This window comes from Stegodyphus dumicola, chromosome 7 (genome assembly GCF_044657685.1).
Source record: "Stegodyphus dumicola isolate Sdum_Otavi_A_Nest chromosome 7, ASM4465768v1".
Lineage (NCBI taxonomy): Eukaryota > Metazoa > Arthropoda > Arachnida > Araneae > Eresidae > Stegodyphus > Stegodyphus dumicola.
The window spans coordinates 7,992,926-8,009,306 of NC_140774.1; positions in this window are offsets into that span (position 1 = coordinate 7,992,926).

A 16,381-nucleotide genomic window follows, 5' to 3' on the forward strand; every position below is an offset into this window, starting at 1 on the left:
ATATTTCTCCAAGTTTGGTTTGTCGAGAAAGAGAAGCAGACTGGGTGGCCGATTTGGTGTCAATAAGCAGGTCTCCAGAACAGAGACGCTTTATGTTCTTTAGCTCACCTATGCATGATTGAATGTATTTGCTTACGAGAAAAGGAGACATCTTTTGCAGTTCACCAGAAAGACTAGAGACAACAAGAAAGCGAGGATTTTCAGTAGTTTTGTTGGCATTTGCATTGGTACGGATCTTCTTGCTAATCGTTTTGTCTACAATTTCAATATCTTTGTCATTTGCTTCAGTTTGGATCTTCTTATTAAGAGATTTGTCGACAATTTCAATATATTGGTTGGTTTCATTCGATTCGGGTTTTTTAAGAATAAATAAAGAAGCCATGATTGAAAGAGAAAAAATTCGGGTCCGACGGCCCCGCCGACCATGGAGCCCAACAAGGGAACACAGATTCCTGAGTTAGGTCTAGCCGGACCTACAAACTGAAGCCCCACAGTCGGCTTTTCCGAAAGCAGGTACTCCCGAGAGCTTTACCCTAAGCCACTGACACAAAGACTAGTGACCAGCCGATTGACTCCCGTGAGGACGACTAAGGTGCCTCCCGTTTAGCTGAAGCAGAGGCCAAAGCAGTGTGTTGGGGACAGTACCTCGCCCCTCAACTACCAGGACACTCCTTTCCAGCGACACGGGTCTCCACGCACGGCAAACACGTGGGCAGTTTTCTCCCCACTTGAAAACTAGAAACAAGGTCTGTTCCAGCCTCTCGTGACGAGCCCCAAACTCCGTAGAGAGAAACCACAAGGGAGAAGGGAAGGAATAAAGTAGCAGCCATGAGGAGAGGAGATGGGAAAGAGGATAGATCACTGGGGCTCCAGGATCGTGACACCCGTCTCATCAAGAAGATGATCCCCTGAAGGGCTAGGGTACCTCGGGATTGGCACACCCATACTCACAAAAGTGAGCACCCTGAGGGCGCCAAACACAGGATTCGTTTTTCAACATAAACACTGAAGTACAGAATTTAGACAAAGAAAAAAGTCTAAAGACAATAGCACACTTTTAAAATCAAGGCAAGCTAAGAGTTATTGAAATGATGGGATGAAATGCTGATCATGATTCAGATAATGATATACAGATATAGAATCCTAAAACATCTGATTCATTAAAATTCTAACATAAAATCTCAAGACAAAAATCAAACTAAATAATAGAAACCTGTTTCTTTCAGGTAGTGAAACAAATTGGTATTGACCTCTCTTCCGGTTAAATGGTCGAGGGGCAGTCACAGCTATTAAAATACTTCTCACGAAGACTATTAAAATATGGACATTCAATTAAAATGTGATGCACTGAAAGACAAACACCACAATTTGCACAATCAGGCTCGTTCTCAGTTTTCAGAACGCAGTTATGTGTCACTCTAGTGTGACCAATTCTAAGGCGAGTCAAAAGAACTTCCTCCGTGCGATTGCTAGTAGTATCCCAATGCTCTATTTTAGGCTTCACCCTCCTCAACTTGTTATGAATCTTAATGTCCCAAAGCTGCTGCCATTTATTTCTAATCTTCTCTTTGATGACACAACGTATATCTCTAATAGGGATGAGGTGGCCGGACATTTCAACAGCAGATTTCGCTGTTATGTCTGCCATATGTATAATTTCATATCCACACCTTGTCAATTTAATATTCAACTTGAGAACATCCCACTATCACAGGATTCTCGGTGCCACAAAAGTATTCTAAAACTTTCAATGCACTGTAGGAGTCTGTATATACCAAAGCGATCTGGAGCTGCCTCTCTACGTATCTCATGTCTGCCCTTCGACAGCTAATCTGTAAATAATCTACATAAAAAGATCTCAAGATGGTGGGAGGAAGTTCTTTTAACACAGAGTTTATTCTTAAACTAAACAGGGTTACACTAAGCACACAGCCTTGAGGCACACCCTCTTCCTGTTCAAAAATATCTGACAAAATAGAGCCAATCCTTACTTGAAAAGTTCTAGTATTCAAGAAATTCTCAATGAAAATTGGTAGGTTGCCGCGCAAGCCACTCTCGTGAAGATCCCGAAGTATACCGTATCTCCATGCCTTATCATAAGCTTTCTCTATATCGAAGAAAATTGAGACAAGGTGATTTTTTCTCACAAAAGCTTTTCGAATGGATGTCTCTAAGAGGAGCATGTTATCTACGGTTGTTCTCCCTTTTCGAAAACCGCTTTGATAAGGTGATATAATATTATTTTTTTCCAAGAAGTAGACTAGCCGGCTGTTTACCATCTTTTCAAACAGTTTGCAGAGGCAACTCGTAAGGGCAATTGGCCGATAGTTGGAGGGATTCCTTGGATCTTTCCCTGGCTTAGCAATAGGAATGACAACAGCTCTCCTCCATGCACTGGGACTGGTACGCTCCTTCCACACTCTATTGTAAAGGGTGAGAAGGGCAGTCAGTGACTTACAGGACAGATGCTTTAGCATTTCATAATTCACGCCCTCAAGACCCGGAGATGTTGTGTAGAGAATTTAATATAATTAAGTGATTTATAAAAATCAAAATTTTATTTTGTAACTATTAAAAATTTGAGCTACACAAGTTTGGTTATATTCTTTTATTTGGCTTTTTAATTCTAGTGTAATCTATTTCGGCTATTCGAGTTTACGCGAACTGCGTCTTCAATCTTGTACACACAGTCAATGGATTTAGGTGAATTTTTCATGTAATAGACTCAGCTTTTCATGTTAGAAATTAATTTGATTTCTTAGTATTTAATATCATTAGTTGCAGAAAAATTAGCTTCTTAATTTGAGATTACTTTCATAATCCTAGCTTTAATCAATTTTTAGTTATGGCCTCTTAATTATTAAAACTTCCTAAGTTTTTCTTCTAACAAAAACAGGGGGAAGAAGAGTTTCGAAAGTTCACTTTCAACGAAAAAATGTGCATTCTTTGGACTTGGAAAAGCCATTTCCTGTCAGGGTTGCCACGTTTTACAAGCGCAGGTGTTTAGGCATGGCCTCTTCTCGGCGCGATTCTGGCGAGTTGGGAGATCCGTTAAAAAATTCAAACTGGTTGGGTTTGGTAAAATTTTGCTTAGCTTAAGGCAGGAGTTTTTGGTACTGGGTTTTTCACCTTTTTGGGAAGGATTTGGCCAAGATGGCTGCCCTGTCTTGGCTAAAAGGGGTTGTTTTCGCGGGAAACACAGATTTTTACACTTTTTGCGCTTCGCTTCTCAGCTCACAACTGACACCAGCTCTTGGAGTTGCTGTTTTTATTATTACGCAGTTTTTGGACGATGAGCGTCTCTTTTCTTTCTCGGAGCCTTTGGCCCGAGACAATTTCTTGCGTCAATTCTCATAAAGTCAGGTCTATGGTAAAAGTACTTTTAGTCAAAAAAATGAAAAAAGAAAAAAAAAATCCACATCAATGGATGCTTCAGTTATGAAATTTATGGAACCTGATTACCAGTTTTTTAAATTGCCTCTCTACCGTTCTGAATCCTGATGGACAACCAACTTGCATTCGCCTGATCCTGTGCACTTCAATGGTACCTCAGTTATGAAATTTATGGAACCTGATTACCAATTTTTTAAATTGCGTCTCTACCGTTCTGAATCCTGATGGACAACTTGCATTCGCCTGATCCTGTGCACTTCAATGGTACCTCAGTTATGAAATTTATGGAAACAGATTACCAGTTTTAAATTGACTCTCTTCCGTTCTGAATCCTGTGGACAGTCAAGGGTATCCTCTGGCCTGAATTAGCTGTTACATGTTCCTGACAGGAGACCTCGGTCTTGGATCCTCAGCTGGGTGATATTAAATTTTACTTGTTATTTCATTTAATTCAGAATTTTCTTAATCTTAAAATCTGCAAGATCTTGCGGAGTTGTTATGGGTGAGAGTGAGGTTAATTGTTAAAAAAAAAGGGTTGCTCTTCCAATTAAATTTAAAAAAAAAAAAAAAAAGAGTTAAGCATAAAGTGAATTATTTTTGTTTGGAATTATTGATGTTAATAATATCCCAGTAGTTTTCCTAAAATAAAAAAAGAGGGGAAGAAAAATGAATTAGGTTCGTTATCATTATCTTTATTATTAGATTTATCTGAGAAAAAAAAAAATATTACAAAGTTCTAAAAGCTCATTCTTAAAGAAATTACCTTGTTTATTGTCACTATTATTATTATTTGAAGAACCGTAAAAGTAAACTGAATTATTCAGCTAAAGTTAATTAATAGTTAAGGTTCAGAATGTGAAAAGTTATATCTTGTAGTTCTGCAGTAAAGGAGTGTTCTCTGAAACCTAAATTAGTGCAAATGGTCTGTACAATTAAGTCATTACTCTAGTATAAATTCTGTGGAATGTAATTCCTCCTGGAAATTTTTGTTAAGGTTGCTTTCCTTTTGGGAAACTGATTTTTATGTGTGTGCAATAAGGGTGTAAATTCAATTATATCTGAAAAATTTTGAAAATTGTTCTATAGAAAACCTGTTAAGCAAAAGTATAGAAATATGTTACACTTAATAAAAGTTAAATGGCATTAAATTTTTATGTGCAAATATTGAGAGATAAGTCTATTAAAAAAAAAGCTAAAGCTTTTGTATTAAGGATGAATAGAGATTATCTTATGTTGAATATTTTTTTGATATATCCCGGGAATATCTTTAATAACTATAATATCTATTTTATTTGTTTTTATTGATTCTATCATATGATATTTTAAATTGAAGTACGTTTATTTTCCAATAAACAAATTTGCTTTCATTGAAATATTTAAGTGTATTATTTTTTTATTATTTACTCATGTCATTTCACCAGGTCACCCAAAAAATGAATTAAGGGTTAATCCGATTACACAACGCAATGCTAAGAAAATGTTTTGGGTTAGTGAGATTAATATATATAACTGTTGTTCAAAAAATTTAAGTGTTAGTGTCAACTAAGTAGGAAGCCTTTCAGGTACCTCATTTAGAGAACGATATAACAGCTTTGGTGCCGTGAATCTTCAAACCAATTTTTGCACCATAGCATTTTTGGTGCTGTTCCCTTTCGAACCAACTCAGCACTTAACAATTTTTTTTGTTGTGCTGTGAATTTTTGCACCACCTTTTGGCTTGCACTTATAATTGAACTTAATTTTGATTTAAGACTGGTGATTGTCATGTGTACTATTGCATTTTTATGTGAAAGTTTTCTTCCACATGTCTAGGCTTTTTACTGAAACCCTACTCGTTAGTTAGTTACAGTGACAGGCCTATACAGTGGTCGTATTACTGTGCTTATTTATTATTTGAGGTTGCATACCAGATATGTACTAGTGATACACACTTGGACTTTTGAAACTATTGTATCCAACACAAACATTTTCACGCAGTACCTGTTTAGTTAAGTATTTTCTTTTTGTGCAAAATTTTGTATTGCATTTTTACATATTGATTTTGAGGATTACTGTTTCACATTTTTGCAACTGTATGTTTGCAACATAAGGTTAAAAGGCACGCGTGTTAATCACACATTGGGATACATCCGTACTTTTATGTGCTGGCAATTGCTGATTGCAGTTTAAAATGCCAAAGAAAGTGTCAAAACGAGCAGCCAGAGCGGCTAGTAATAGTGTAATAGACTGGGAGGAGAGTCAAGAACTCATGGCTGTATCAGTTTTGGTTCTGATCCTCTGGATTCTGTTCCTATGTTCTCAGGTGCAGACAAGGGAATTAGTCGGAATGACTTCTTAGTTAGGATTGATCTCATTGCCACTCATGTGGGTTGGTCAGATGAAGACAAGTTAACAGTGATCAGAGTCAAGGTGGCAGGTGAGGCTGCTGAATTAATTAGGAATAATCCTAGGTTAAAGAAAGAGGCCAGTCTTGAGTATGTCGTGAAAGCGTCGAAAGAGAGGTTCAGTTCAGTGCACAATTTGCACTCTAACATCCGTGCTCTTATTCAGGCTTTTCAGAAATCACACGAGTCAGTGCGCCAGTTTGCAGCACATATAGAGGCTCTTTCGTACAAAACTGTACCAGTGGAAAGAAGCAGTGACCCTGCAGCAAAAGCACAGACGCAGGATTTACTTCTGTCAGTGTTTATCGAAGGATTGCAGTTGCATTTGCGACGCTTGTTGTTGCCACAGAATCACAAAACTTTTGCATCTGCTAAACAGCATGCAATTATTGAGGAAGACATGTGGGCTAAGAGCCATGCTAGTAGTGATATTGCAACAGCTGAGGTTACAGCGGTGAATGCTGCTAAGCCAGCAAACGAAAAGTCAGTTACAACACCATCAGTAACCAACTCAGAGCTCACTACAGCTATTAAAATGCAACAGGAAAATATAGCTCAGCTTACTAAAATGATGGGCTCTCTTCAAACACAGGTGCAGAGTTTAATATCACAAGGTACTCGTTCAAGACCCATACAGCCTCGTTGTTATAGATGCAACATAATAGGGCATGTTAGCAGAGACTGTTATGCAAATATTGTGCCTAATCAGCACTCTAGACAGGGTCAACAGAGATTTAGAAATAACCAAACAGCCAGGAGACATCTTAATAACACCACACCAGCTGTTTCGGGTACTCCAAATACCACAAGGCTACAAATGTTTTGAATCCCCAAGCACCAAGTTTTAATTTAAACTAATTCAGGGTGGGTAGAAACCAGTCTCCGTTTCGTCTCCTCCTAAAACCCTTTTGGAGGTGCCATCGGTTTTTACAGTATCCACTAGTGAGGTGTCTTTTGTTGAGAGATCTATTTTGGGGAATAAAGTAAAGTTTTTATTGGACTCAGGGGCAACTGTAAACATCATAGAAGCTAAATACATTAAATGTTTTGGAAATAAAATCTCATTGGACTCATGTAACATATATTTAAAGGGTATTGCTGCAGAAAAAGTAAAAATAAATAAGAAAATGAATTTAATAGTAGAATTTCAACAACAATATTTTGAAACAGAATTTTTAATTACTGACACACCTCTTTCACATCTCAGTATGGTGCTTTATTAGGAACTAAATTTCTTGCAGACAATAATATGCATTTGGATTTCTCCACATCTCAACTGTTAGGATCAAATGTAATTCTTAAATGGAATCTAAGTCAGCCTAGTGCTATGAATAGTAATATTTTCTCTACTTCAGTTTCTCAGTCATTTTGTTACTTTGTAACCAAACATAAATTACCACCTTTTTCAGAAAATATCATTAAGCTCACTGCTCGTTCTGCAAATTTTACTACTGATACTGTTTTAATTGAACCTTTAATAGAACATGCTCAAAATAAATTTTCCATAGCCAGGTCAGTTAATCAGACTTCTTCATCTAAGGAATTTTATGTCAAAATTGCAAATTTTTCACCGAATACACAACATCTCAATAAAGGAATGAAATTGGCCAGTGCCCAACCTGTGAATGTCATCACATATAACTCTGAACTTGTAAACAATACCTCCATTGAAACAGGCGAGGATTTCGAGTCTTGGGGTGGTGAATTTGATCTTACACATTTACCTGAGCAGCAACAACAACAATTATCACACCTTCTCAATCAGTATAGTAACATCTTTGCTCCCTCAGTCACTGAGTTAACAGGATGTGACACCATCTTGCACAACATCAACTTGCGTGATAATATTCCTGTTAGGCAAAAGCCTTATACCTTACCATCTCAGGGATGAACTAGATAGACAGGTGGCAGAGCTGCTTGAAGCCAACATGATTCAAGAAAGTGAAAGCCCTTACAGTGCTCCTGTTTTATTTGTTAAGAAAGCGGATAACACCTACCGTTTAGTCACTGACTTCCGCAAGTTGAATGAGAAAACTATAGAAGACAGTTTTCCTCTGCCTTCCATGATTGAGATGATAGAACAGTTAGGAGATTCGAATTATATTTTCACACTTGATTTAACTTCAGGGTTTTTCCAGATGAAAATTCATCCTGATGACACCTTCAAAAGTGGTTTCTCGACTCCTTCTGGGCACTATGAGTGGTTACGAACACCTTTTGGCATGCGAAATGCTCCTAGTTCCTTTCAAAGGTTGATGTCTATAGTTTTGGCCAATCTTTCACCATTAAAAATAGGAATTTACATTGATGATATTGTCATTGCTTCTAAAACTTTTGAGGAACATTTGGGAAAATTGAAGTTAGTTTTCGATAGACTAAAACAGCATAATTTAAAACTCAAGCCTAGTAAATGTCATTTTCTGAAAGAACAAATTATGTATTTGGGATATAAAGTTACCAAGGGTATTATACAGCCTGATGATAAAAATTTAAAGACCATTCACAGTTTTATTGCACCTAAAAATAGGAAAGAAGTTAGGCAATTTTTAGGTCTTATTGGCTTTTACAGAAGGTTCATTCCAAATTTTGCCCAAAAGGCACTTCCTTTAACTCAGCTAACTAAAGTTCCATTTTATTGGTAACATGAAGCTCAGCAGACCTTTGATATTCTAAAAGCTGAACTTCTGAATGAACCCATTTTGGCTTTACCTAATTTTCTTAAACCTTTTTCCTTGTGTACTGATGCTTCTAATTATGCACTGGGTGCTGTCTTGTGTCAGGAAGATTCCAACATACAATCTGTTTTCTAGTAGAAAATTAAAAGGTCCTGAAACGCGTTATAGTACTGTAGAGAGGGAAATTTTGGCAGTTGTTTGGGCCACTGTACATTTTAGACAATATCTTCTTGGTAAACCATTTACGGTATATTCTGATCAAGCTTCGTTATCTCATGTTTTAAAACTTACAGATCCCACTTCTAGATTTGCAAGTTGGATTATGGGTTTATCCCAGTTTGATTATAAGATTGTTCACAAACCTGGTAGATTAAATTTAACAGCAGACTATTTATCTAGAGCAGTAAATGTTACAAAGTTAATTCAAACTTCTATTCCTCCTGAATTGTTAGAACTATTCAAAAAAGAACAAGCTTCTCATCCTTCTTGCCAGCAGATAGTAAACGATCTTAAGAATAATAAGTCTCCTACACCTAATTCTCAGATATTTTTTGTAAAGGAAGATGTTTTGTATTGCAAATACAAGAAACCCAAGTCACGTTGGCAGAAACAAGATAGGCTAGTTGTTCCTAAAACACTAGTATTAAGAATTTTGCAGGAGCATCATGATTCTCCTACTGCTGCACACTCAGGCTATCACAGAACACTTCATAGCCTTCAAAAGTCTTTTTTCTGGAAGGGTATGCATAAACAGGTACACAATTACATTAAGTCCGGTCACTCCTGTATCCAGAGGAGGGGTCATAGACCTGCTCATAAGGCTCCCCTTATCAGAATGCCTATGGCTACCCATCCCATTGAGCGTATTGCGATGGATATAGTGGGTCCCCTTCCAGTTACTTTGGCAGGCAACAGATATATTTTGATCGTAACTGACTATTTTTCACGATAGCCTGAGGCTTATCCTTTGCAGGACCAATCAGTATCCATAATTGAGAAATTAGAACAATTTATTTCAACTCATGGTATACCTCAAAGTGAGTGAGTGAGTGAGGTTTTTGGCGCGAAACCAAATATGGTTATGACATATTGGACACAGGATGGGACACAGGATGACACAGGATGGGATGATTACAAATGATGAAATTAAAATACAATAAATAAAAACAAGCAGAAAAATGTACCAAATCCAGAGAATGAAGTCATATAAAAACAAGGTAAAAGCACACAATAAAATCCAAGACACAAACTTCAAAACATATTATATTAGGTAGTAAAATCCAGTTTCTTTTAAATAATAAAATAAATTACAATTAGCCTCTCTTCCGATTAAACGGTCAAGAGGTAAGTCACAGCTTTTAAAATGTTTCTGACGAAGATTATTAAAATATGGACACTCAATTTAAATATGACGGACAGATAGACAAACATTACAATTTGAACAAACAGGCTCATTTTCAGCTTTTAAAAGGTAGCCATGTGTCACTCTAGTGTGACCAATTCTGAGGCAAGTCAAAAGAACTTCCTCCTTACAGTTTTTGTCCCTCAGGGGGCTCACTTTTGTAAGTATGGGTGTGGAAATCCCAAGGTACCCTGGCCCTTCAGGGGATCATCTTCTTGGTGAGACGGGTGTCACGGTCCTGGAGCCCCAGTGATCTTTCCTCTTTTCCGTCTCCTCTCCTCTTGGCTCGATCTTTTTCCCTTCTCTTCTCCCTTGTGGTTTCTCTCTACGGAGTTTGGGGCTCGTCACAAGAGGCTGGAACAGCCCTTGTCTCTGGTTCTCGAGTGTCGAGAAGGCTGCCCACGTGTTTGCCGTGCGTGGAGACCCGTGTCGCTGGAAAGGAGGGTCCTGGTAGTTGAGGGGCGAGGTACTGTCCCCAACACACTGCTTTGGCCTCTGCTTGAGCTAAAAGGGAGGCACCTTAGTCGTCCTCACGGGTGTCAATCGGCTGGTCACTGGTCCTTGTGTCAGTGGCTTGGGGTCAAGCTCTCGGGAGTGCCTGCTTTCGGGAGGGCCGACTGTGGGGCTTCAGTTTGCATATAGGTCCGGCTAGCCCTAACACAGGAATCTGTGTTCCCTTGTTGGGCTCCGTGGTGGGCGGGGCCGTCGGACCCAAATCTTATCTCTTTCAAACATGGCTTCACTTTTTATATTAAAAAAAAACTGATACAAACGAAACTAAACAAGAAATAGAAATTATTGACAAATCAATTAACAAAAAGATCCTTACCGATGCAAATGCAAAGGAAACTACTGAAAATCCACGCTTCCTAGTTGTCTCTAGCCCTTCTGGTGAACTGCAAAAGATGTCTCCTTTTCTAGTAAGCAAATACATTAACTCATGCATACGTGTGCCAAAGAACATTAAGCGTCTCTGTTCCGGAGACCTGCTTATAGATACCGTTTCGGCCACCCAGTCTGCTTCACTTTTGCATCAAACCAATTTTGGACAAGTACCTATAACTGTGTCAGCACACAAAACACTTAACTTCTGTAAAGGTGTGATCTCGGAAATCGACCTTACGCTTGTTTCAGAAGAAGAGTTAGTTTCTGAGTTACCCACCTTGGTAAAATGCACAAATCCAGCTTCTTGACATTTTCCACAGTTACGGAAAAACAACGACTAATGACATCATATACAGACAAATTTTTGCTCACCACAGGCGTAATTACAGCAGTTATCTCCCCGTATATATGGATGGATCTAAGTCACCTTGTCACACTGGGATGTCCTGTATAATTGGTGACCACTTGGAGGGCAGACGTTTACACGACGCCTCCTCGGTCTTAACCACTGAACTGACTGCTATCTATTATGCGCTTTTCTACATGTCAACGCTATGTTATGGAAATTTCATAACATATACAGACTCCTCCAGTGCACTGAAAGCATTAGAATCCTTTTCAAGCACCGAGAATCCTGTGATTGTGGATGTACTGAAGCTAAATATTAAATTAAGAATTCGTGGATATAAAATTCTGTACCGCTGGGTCCCTGGACACACAGGAATAAAAGGCAACGAGCTGGCAGACATCACAGCAAAATCTGCTGTTGAAACGTCTGGCCGCCTCATCCCTTTTAGAGATATCTGTTGTGTCATCAAAGGGAAGATCAGATATAAATGGCAACAACTTTGGGACATTCAGATAGATAACAAGTTGAGAAGGGTAAAGGCTAAAATAGAGCATTGGCATACTACTTGCAATCGTAAGGAACAAGTTCTTTTAACTCGCCTTAGAATTGGTCACACTAGAGTAACATATAACTACCTTTTGAAAACTGAAAACGAGCCTGTTTGTGCAAATTGTAATGTTTGTCTATCTGTCTATCACATTTTAATTGAATGTCCATATTTTAATAATCTTCGTGAGAAGTATTTTAATAGCTGCGACCTGCCTCTCGACCGTTTAATCGGAAGAGAGGTCAATACCAATTTGTTTGACTACCTGAAAGAAACAGGTTTCTATTATTTAATTTGATTTTTGTCTTGAGATTTTATGTTAGAATTTTAATGAATCAGATATTTTAAGATTTTATATCTATATTGCATATGTCATCATCTGAATCATAATCAACATTTTCATCCCACCATTTCACTATCTTTTTATGCTGAAATACGAATCCTGCGTTTGGCGCATATGGCCTATAGAGCTTTGCGCCATAAATCTACCACTACCATCTACCTTACAGTTTTTGGTTAATTCCCAGTGCTCAATTCTAGGTTTTACATGCCTTAATTTATTTTGAAGCTGAACATCCCAAAGTTGCTGCCATTTTTTTCGGATCCTGTTTTTCACAACAGAACAGATGTCTCCAAAAGGGATGAGGCAACTGGACAGTTCAACAGCACATTTCGCCGTGGTATCTGCCAGCTCATTCCCTTTTATTCCCACATGCCCGGGAACCCAGCAGTACAGGATTTCATATCCATGATTCATTAAGTTTATATGTATTTTGAGAATATCCACTACTACTAGATTTTGAGTATTAGGAAAAGCTTCTAATGTTTTAGGAGCCACTACACAAATCTGTATAAACTATAAACTTTTTGTAGCAGAGCCTTGAGATGTACAAAAGACATACCGCAGTTAGTTCGGATGTTAAGACAGAGAAAGCATGGTGCAAGCGTCTGCCCTCCATGTGGTCTTCAATTACAAATGCCATCCCGATATGAACTTTTGACTTGGATCCATCTGTATAAACTGGAAAATAACTGCTATATTTCTCCCTGTGCTCAGCAAAGAGTTGTCTGTAAATCATCTCGTTAGTGCTTGCCTTAACATGCTACTTAAAAACATCAAGAAGCTGAATCCGTGCATTTTCCCAAGGTGGGATTTCAAAATTCTGTACTGTTTGGGCATATCGGAGAGGGAAAGTTCCTCAATGACATGGCGAACTCTTAAAAGAAATGTAGGAACACAGGATGGACGTGTTTCAAATAACGTGTTACACACATCATCAATGTTATGTTAAACGATCTCGTTAGAGATTGCTATTCACGTGATGTTTGAATACATCAAGAAGCTGAATCCGTGAGTTTTCCCAAGGTGGTATTTCAAAATTCTGTACTGCTTGGGGGCACATATCAGAGAGAAAATGTTCCTCAACGACAGGGCGAACACTTAGAGGAAAAGTAGGAACACAGGATGGACGTGTTTCAAATAAAGTGTTACATACATTATCAAGTAAGCACAGCTTATTGGGATGTTCAGCTTGGGATAGAATATTAAAATATTGCAAAAGGGACAATTGTTCACGCCTCAGATAAAGTGATGGTTCATTAGAGTCAACGTACAGGCTCTGCACAGGAGAAGTCCTGAAAGCTCCTGAACAGATCCATAGAGCTTGATGATGAACAGGATCCAGTTTTAACAATACTGATGACCGAGCGGATCCGTAAACAACTGAGCCATAGTCCAGTATAGAGTGAATTAGAGCTCTGTAAATGCGAAGCATGGAGCAACGCTCAGCACCTCAGGAGGTGTTCACCAGGACTTTTAGAATATTTAAAACTTTGGTACACTTTTTTCTCAAGTTTAAGACATGAGGAAGGAAAGTCAATTTTCGGTCGAACATCACCCCTAAAAATTTTTCTTCAGGTGCAACTGGAATTACAGATCCATTGAGGTACAATTCAGGCTCAGGATGAAGACCGCGCTTATCACAAAAATGCACGCACACAGTCTTCTGTTTTGAAGTCCTTGTCTTTTTCCCATTCCTGGATCCTGTTCAAAGCGATCTGGAGCTGCCTCTGTACATATCTCATATCCGCACCCCGACAGCTAATTTGTAGATCATCAACATATAAAGATCCTGAAATGGTGGGAGGAAGTTGTTTTAATACAGAATTTATTTTTAGGCTGAACAGAGTTACACTAAGCACAAAGACATGAGGCACACCCTCTTCCTGTTCAAAAATATCTGAAAAAATAGAGCCAATCCTTACCTGAAAAGTCCTAGTATTCAAGAAATTTTGAATGAAAATTTGTAGTTTGCCACGCAAGCCACTCTCGTGAAGATCCCGAAGTATACCGTATCTCCATGCCTTACCATAGGCTTTCTCTATATCGAAGAAAATTGAGACATGGTGATTTCTTCTTACAAAAGCTTTTCGAATGGATGTCTCTAAGAGGAGCATATTATCTACGGTTGTTCTCCCCTTTCGAAAACCACTTTGATAAGGTGATATAATATTATTCTTTTCCAAGAAGTAGACTAGGCGGCTGTTTACCATCTTTTCAAACAGTTTGCAAACACAGCTGGTAAGGGCAATTGGCCCATAGTTCGAGGGATTCCTCGGGTCTTTGCCTGGCTTAACAATAGGAATTACAACAGCTCTCCTCCATGCACTGGGAAATGTACGTTCCTTCCACACTCTATTGTAAAGTGTGAGAAGGACACTCAGTGACTTATAGGACAGATGCTTTAGCATTTCATAATACACGCCATCCAGACCCGGACAAGACCTATGTGTCTGCAACAAAGCTCTCTTTAATTCAACCATAGTAAAGTCTCTATTGTACGGCTCAAAGTTGGAAGAGTTGAAAGCGATGGGATTTTTCTCAGAGCGTTACTTGATAGAAAGAAATGCAGGTGAATAGTTTCTGCTGGAAGAAATGGCAGCTAATGTCTCACCGATAGTATTCGCAATTTCTTCTATGGAGCTACTCAGTCGGCCATCTTTTTCCAGAAAGGAAAGTGAGTGGTCTTTATATATTCTACATGCTTTTTGAACTCTTTCCCAAACCCGCTTACTAGGCATGGAGGATGTTATTGACGACACATATGAAAAGCAGGAATTCCTTTGGCTCTGCCTCCTTACTTTTCGTGCATTTGCTTTGGCTCTTTTAAATGCTATGAGGTTTCGCAGAGTAGGATATCTATGAAAAATACCCCATGCTTTTTTCTGTTTTTTCAATGGTTCATGACAGTTGCGATTCCAACATGGTTTCGAATATTTTAGTAGTTTTCCTGATGTTCTAGGAATGGAAAGCATAGCTGCCTGAGTAATAGTATTAGTGACAGCTTCAACAGCATCATCGATATGCACATCTTCTACCATTTGATCTGTGAGCTCTGCAATAGAAGAGAAGAGTCCCCAGTCTGCCCTTTCCAGTATGCACCGAGGGAGTCTCGACATGGGGTTTGCTCCTCTTCGTGCAAGACATACAAAAATTGGATAATGATCACTGTTATAAAGATCATTTCCCACACTAAAAGTGCAAAAAGGCAACACAGATGGTGAACAGATGGCAAGGTCGAGAGCATAGAATGTCTTTGAAGGCTCATGGAAGTAAGTATCCTGCCCATTATTCATGAGACAAAGGCTATGATCTTCCATCAATCGCTCAATTTGTCTTCCTTGGCAATTTGTATCTTTACTACCCCAGAGCGGACTATGGCCATTAAAATCACCTATTATGATGAAAGGCTCAGGCAGCTGCTGTAAAAGACCATTTAAATATTGCTGATCAATATGCACATTTGGAGGCAAATACAGAGAAATGACTGTAACAACAATATCAAAATTTGTTTGAGTAGTGACAACTTGGAGGGATGTCGTCAAAGAAAGCACATTTGAGGGATAATCCAGTGAGTTGAGGAGACCTACACCTCCACTGGCACGCTCACCTGCAAGGTTATCTTTCCTGACGAAGGAAAACCTCCGAAGTTTTGCCTGTTGTTCTGGTTTTAGATGTTTCCTGTATTGAGAAACATACAGGATGATAAGCATTGATTATGGCTTTGATGTCGAGCAAATTTCGGTGGAATCTGCGACAGTTCCATGACACGAGTGTGGCCATTATGATTGCTGTTCTTTCTGTGCTCTTGTTTGGTTTTTCGTGGAAGTAGATGCGTTGGAACTTCTAGACTCTCCTCTACTTCCATACTGTGTGATTCAGATGTTATTCTATCAAAAGAGCGATTGCTGGGGCTTCTAATTTTATTTATTATTTTCTCAGTCACGATTTTAGGTTTGCCTTGAATCACTGTTTCTCTTTTCTGTACTATATGGGTTGCATATTCTTTTTTCTTACTGTTTGTAATCTGTTGAGTTTTGTTTGGTGGGGTCTGCATACCAACTGAAGTTTGGGTGGCAACTGTACGGGATATTTTTAGAGCACTGGCGTAAGATGTATCTGGTCTAACTTGCATGCTTTGGATTAATCTTCTGGCTTCAGCATATGTGATGTTCCTAGTAACTTTTACAGTCTGGACTTTCTTTTCCGATTTCCATTTTGTACATACGCGAGAAAATGCTGGGTGGTCACCCTTGCAATTTATACACAAAGGCGCAGCGGTACAATTATCAGAATCGTGGCCAATCTTTGAGCATCGGGCGCATGTGAGGCTGCCACGACAAGACATCTTAGAATCGCCGAAACGATGGCACTGGAAGCATCGCAGTGTTTGGAATATAAGGTCT